Source organism: Stegastes partitus, unplaced genomic scaffold (genome assembly GCF_000690725.1).
Source record: "Stegastes partitus isolate 25-593 unplaced genomic scaffold, Stegastes_partitus-1.0.2 Scaffold1173, whole genome shotgun sequence".
NCBI lineage: Eukaryota > Metazoa > Chordata > Actinopteri > Pomacentridae > Stegastes > Stegastes partitus.
Genome location: NW_007578904.1, coordinates 195,231 through 200,606, shown reverse-complemented (window position 1 = coordinate 200,606; position 5,376 = coordinate 195,231).

Here is a 5,376-nt window from a genome sequence, read left to right as displayed (position 1 = left end):
TTTCACGAGCAACACCCATTTCAACAGAACTTTTTGGAGAAAATGATTCTGTGTCCAAGCTTTGTATCTTAAAGTGTCTCTGCTGGCATTGACTCAACCCCATAAACACATCTCTGTGCATTTGTAAAGGCCTGGTCTGTCCTCACTTCATAGGCACCCAGCAGGGGTGAATTGATGCCTTATCTTGTCTGTGAAATAATGTAAATATATTTTCTCACTGGGTCACAGGTATTGTTTACTGAATCAAATGTATGTCAATAATGTTGGGGGCGTGGCTTCGCATGAACCTGCATTTAAGTGAGTGCAGTGCATGCACGGGGGCACGTTGAGAAATGACGACACACGCCGACTTGGAGGCTTTCCTGGAGTTGCATTGCTGTGGAGTATGGGTTTTGCTCGTTTTGAACTTTTGGATTAACTAAAGTTGCTGGAATGGGAGGACGGACCGCTTCACGGAGCTGCTGGGGACCGGATCCATCATTCAAAGGAGGGCTGATCTGCGGAGCCGTCAGCTGTTGGTGGTGTCGGCCACCTGCTACAAGTACTGTGACATGCATTTGTTTGTGGCCTTGCAGAACCGTGCAGGTGGTGGTATCACTGTATCTATAAAGCCGGACGATCCACGAACTGACTACCGAACTTTACTTGTGGAAGCCGTGTTCTGTTGTTCTGCTGCTTTGTGAATGGGGATGCGCTTGTGTATGTGAGAGGTGAAGTGGTTAAAGTAAAAGGCTGTGCTTTGAACCAAAACGAACGTATGAGATTGTCTGATTTTCACCCCTGCTGAGTCTAGATCCGCCCGCTTCCTTTATATAGTGACACTGTCATTTTGGAATTAATAGGTGAATTGCTACAAGTTTGTCCATCAAAAATAATCCCATCATGCCTTCAGATGACTTAGATCCAACCCAGCACCTTTGCTGTTAATATGAGCAAAACTATGAATTTGCAAATTGGTTCCATCGCTTACATGCAAATACCGGCTCACCTACAACTCTCTTGTACATGATGGAGTAATTCAGCTAAACATACGTAAGCTGGAAACTAGTTCTAAAGATGATTGGTTCCTTCCTGATTGGTCATGAAAGAAACTGTCAGAATCCATGTTTCTGGCACCGGCGCTCAGCTCTTCCAAGTCGGAGCTGCTACTTATTTCTCTCAAGACACGCCTGCTAGCATATAAACAACGCCATGTGGACACTTGACCATTCAACATATGTATATTTTTGAAATCTCTCTGTCTATGTTCATGTTTTCTGTGGTTCTATAGATGCATTTCTTCCCTGCCAGCTTGCAGCAGCCCACCACCCAACACAAACTGTTCTTAGTAAAATAATAATCTGGTTATACAGATCTGGTGTAATTCGATGCCAGTCTACAAGCATGGCCGCGGGGGTGCTATGAAATGTACAAGCAATCCCTCTATATGTAAAGTTACCCGCTGTTAGTCGGTGAGTCATGCCACTAGTCATGTCGTGTAATGCAAAAACCACGTCCGCTATGGGTTGTGTGTGACTGTGCTCAACTGGATCTGAAGTCTATAACTAGGTCCCCCATTATCACATGTCCTCGCCGCCAGAACAGAGCAGGCTACCCTCCACACATCCTCGTTAGCATGTCCTCTAGCAACTCGGCGGGCCCGGCTGACACCAGGGAACGGGCTCAAAAGGCTGCACCTGGAAAGGCGTGATGAGATGAGATGTGCTACAGTGAGCAGGGAAATGAAGATCAGCGCGTCACATGTGGGTGATGGGGTGGCAAGCCTTAAAACACTACCTTTTCTCCCACTGCCTCCTCACACTCTGTTTATGATCTTTTTTTCCTTTCCCGAACTGAGAGAAAGGAAAGAAATCTCTGTATTCACTGGAGCAACATAGGTGTATCTAGGGTATATGCTGCTGTCTTTTTTTTTCCTCAACGTTCAAAGGTTTTAATCTTAAGATCGTGTTCCTGTTTTGCCTGAAAATAGCTCGGGAGCAAAAATTACAGCGCATCAGTTGATCCTTTTGTTGAGTGTACTTTCTCTCGGAGCTTCCATTTTCATTTGCTTGCGACAGAGGTAATTAATCTGCCGCGCTTTGACCTGCGCAGCCGCTCAATCGAGCGCCTGTCTAATTGTTTGTAATATTCCTGCTTATTCTACCGCTGTTCATTAACAGTTAGTTAACAATGATCGGGGATAACACGAGTCATCATATCCACTCTGATGTGTTTTATTCCTGCTAGACATAAATGCTCTTTCATTTGGAAAAAAAAAAAAAATCCATGACAACACCAGCCAGACCTTCTTCCTCCTCCTCCTCCTAACCGAGTCTGACAGAAGAGAAATTTAAGATGTTTTCTTACATACAGTACATGTTCGGTTTATGCAACCAACATTACAGCAACTTTTCGAGCTTTTTTCCAGCCGTATTCTGCAGTGTCTGCTTTACCCACAAGGCTTCTGAAGGTGTCATGTCTTCATCGAGTTCAAACTTTCTCATTTTGAAACAACAGCTCAGTGTCTGGATCTTTAGGAGATACGCTGACATTTTGAGTTTTTCAAGCAGTTTTTTTTTTTACTCTCTCTCCTCGCCAGGAACATAAATGTCTTTTCTGTAGCATAGTTTTTTTTCCCAGCAGCATCATGTGGAAAGGAAATACGCTCATTTGCTTGGTACTTCTTTTACAGCTGTATGCTAGCTTAGCTTAGCTTACACTACGATGGTGTCACAGGTACAACATCTGCATGTTTATCACGTGCATTTATGCAAAAATAGAAGCGCCAATATCTGCTACGTGAAATTCCCTCCGAGGACGTACGTTGTGAAAAGGCCTTGGTTAAATAAACCTGAATTAAGACAACATGTAGCACTTTTACAGGTACTTGGGGAGCTAGGTGCTAATTGGGTGCAAATTCATCATGTAAAACCACAAATTGGCATTTTTACACTAACTTTGCAAGGTTTTTTTTTCTTCTCACTTTAGGCCAGAACAAGGCTAGCTGTTTCCCTTGGCTTCCAGTGTTTTCCGCTAAGCTACCCGGTTACGTGAGCGTACAGTCGTAACAATCAAACGTCCTTCGTGGTTTCCCTTGGAAGCCGTCTGGCGGTTAAATTTCATTTATCACTACATCGTTTCAGTGTTTAATGTTACAGAATATGATGGGAACTTCATAATTAACTTTTTCAAATTACTCAAGCCCACAACAGTGACTGACAGTCAATTATAGTTTAAACTCCAAGGACCTGTCCTCTGCTATTATTCTAGCGTTAGCATGCAAAGCTACACAGTCGTGGTTTAATAGGAATTTCTCATACAGAAAAAAATAAAAATAAAATGTCACTATGTCCAGCTTTTCATACACTAGACAAGCATTTATGAACACACAGGAGAGCTGGAACCCACATCAGAAGACACTTAAAATTACAAAAATATGGACAAAATACTACATCATTAATACATAATGGATTTTAAACAGGATAAAACAGAATCACCATCATCACATTTTGATGGCATAAAGCACCTGCATGGTCAAGTGTGCATAATTTGGTTTTTATAATCCTTTTTTTTCATTATTGTTTACACTACATCTAACTGGTTTATTTTATTATACAGCCTGCAGTGTGTTTAATACCCAGAATCCATAAAACCTATCAATCCTGCCTTATATGTGCAGCACATTTGTGTTTAACCAAATGTTTATACCTTCACAGATCAGTGCCAGACTAATTTACTGTACGTCTGTAAGTATATTCCACTCCCAGCCTTGTCCTGTGTTTAAGCGTCTGACAGGAAAAGGCTTTCTGCAGAGGAAAAATGCACAGTATTGGTCACAAGAGGGCATGTCACCCTATAAAACAAGCAAGTTGCTAATGACTTTTTCAGGAACTAATTTTCTGCTTTGTGGCACAGCCCATAAAACAAGGTTATTCTCCCCCATCAAGGGATGAATAGAGATTTAACTGTCTTCTCTGTTTATTGTCTCGCAGCAACATTTACACGTAGCTTTTTGCCACAAATTGAAGAGGGTCTCTGGTGAACGTGTCGCTCGCGTCCCATATTTTTAGATATTTTTTTTTTTAATCCATTAGGACCACCGGTAAAGGTGAAGGCTCGGATCTTTCTCGCATGTTGACAACAAGTATTTTATATCGTAGAACCTGTGTCCCGACACTTCAGCTCTCTTGCTCTTGCATATTTTGCACGTTGTCTTTTTTGTTGTTTTTAATATAGTCAAAACACAAGGTTGCAGCAGCAGAAATCAACTTGACAGTAATGCTGAAATTAGCTTTAAAATGCTGAGCCCTCACTATTACAGAAGCCGGGCGCCACTGTAATTCTCCCACCTGCTGGCACGCCCATAACTCTGATCCAAACCCCGGGGGTTAGCTACGTGATGACTCGGGTCTACGGGATGACAGCGTGATTTTAATATATGTGGAAGGATGAGGTTTTGTTAAACACCAGGGTTTCACAAATCAAGTGCATGTGTGTGTGCAGTCCACTCAATTAGCACAATGACACGGCGTCATAAAAAAGACAAAGAGGCTCTGGTGGTGATGTCGAAACCCTGCGAAACTCTGTTTAGAAATTCTGGCCATAAGGGCATTCACAGCTTTCAGTCAAACTATTTTGTTACTGATGAATGACTGCGGCACTATGACTTAATTATGACTGCACAGGAAATACTGTCCATCCCTAGTAATGACCCCGATGGCTATCGATAAAAAGGCCTGATAAACGCAGACTTCCTGAGCGTGGATGGATAAATACGGGCTGAGTAATGAGACCCGAGCTGCCGAGGATGACAGCTCTGCTCTATATTATATACGCTGCTCTGTGGGTCCTGGGTGGCGGCGGAAGGGGACGGGGAGGGGAGGGGAAGGCTGCTGAAACCCCAGTGTGAGTTCTCTCATTCACAGCTGGCTCTCAGACACAATGGTTGTGTTCTCTGAGAGAAAATAACCTGAGAGTATCAGAGAGACCGTAATGAGAAATTCCATTTTCAGTCATCTGCTTCTATCTGCGCGACTCTCCGGTGCACTTTCAAGTGAAAAGATATTGCATCAATTTTGTGATGAATCTTTTGAGCGCGGTTCACGGAGGTCTGACAAAAAAAAAGAAAACATACACATCAGCTACGTTTCACATCTTGCCCTTCCTCCACCTGAAACACTAATTAACTAAGTGATTATTTGATTTAGGTCTTCGACCAGCTGAAACTAATGTACACTCGATAAACTAGTCATTTGCATCGAGAGGGAAAGATCACGTTCGCTATCCGGCATAGTTCAAAGACTTTACAGTCCTTTGGTGAATCTTATGGCAGTTAGCAAAGCAGTCGTTAGTGGACTTTTTGTGAAGAACTTTAGCCACACTATCTTCTTTCACACA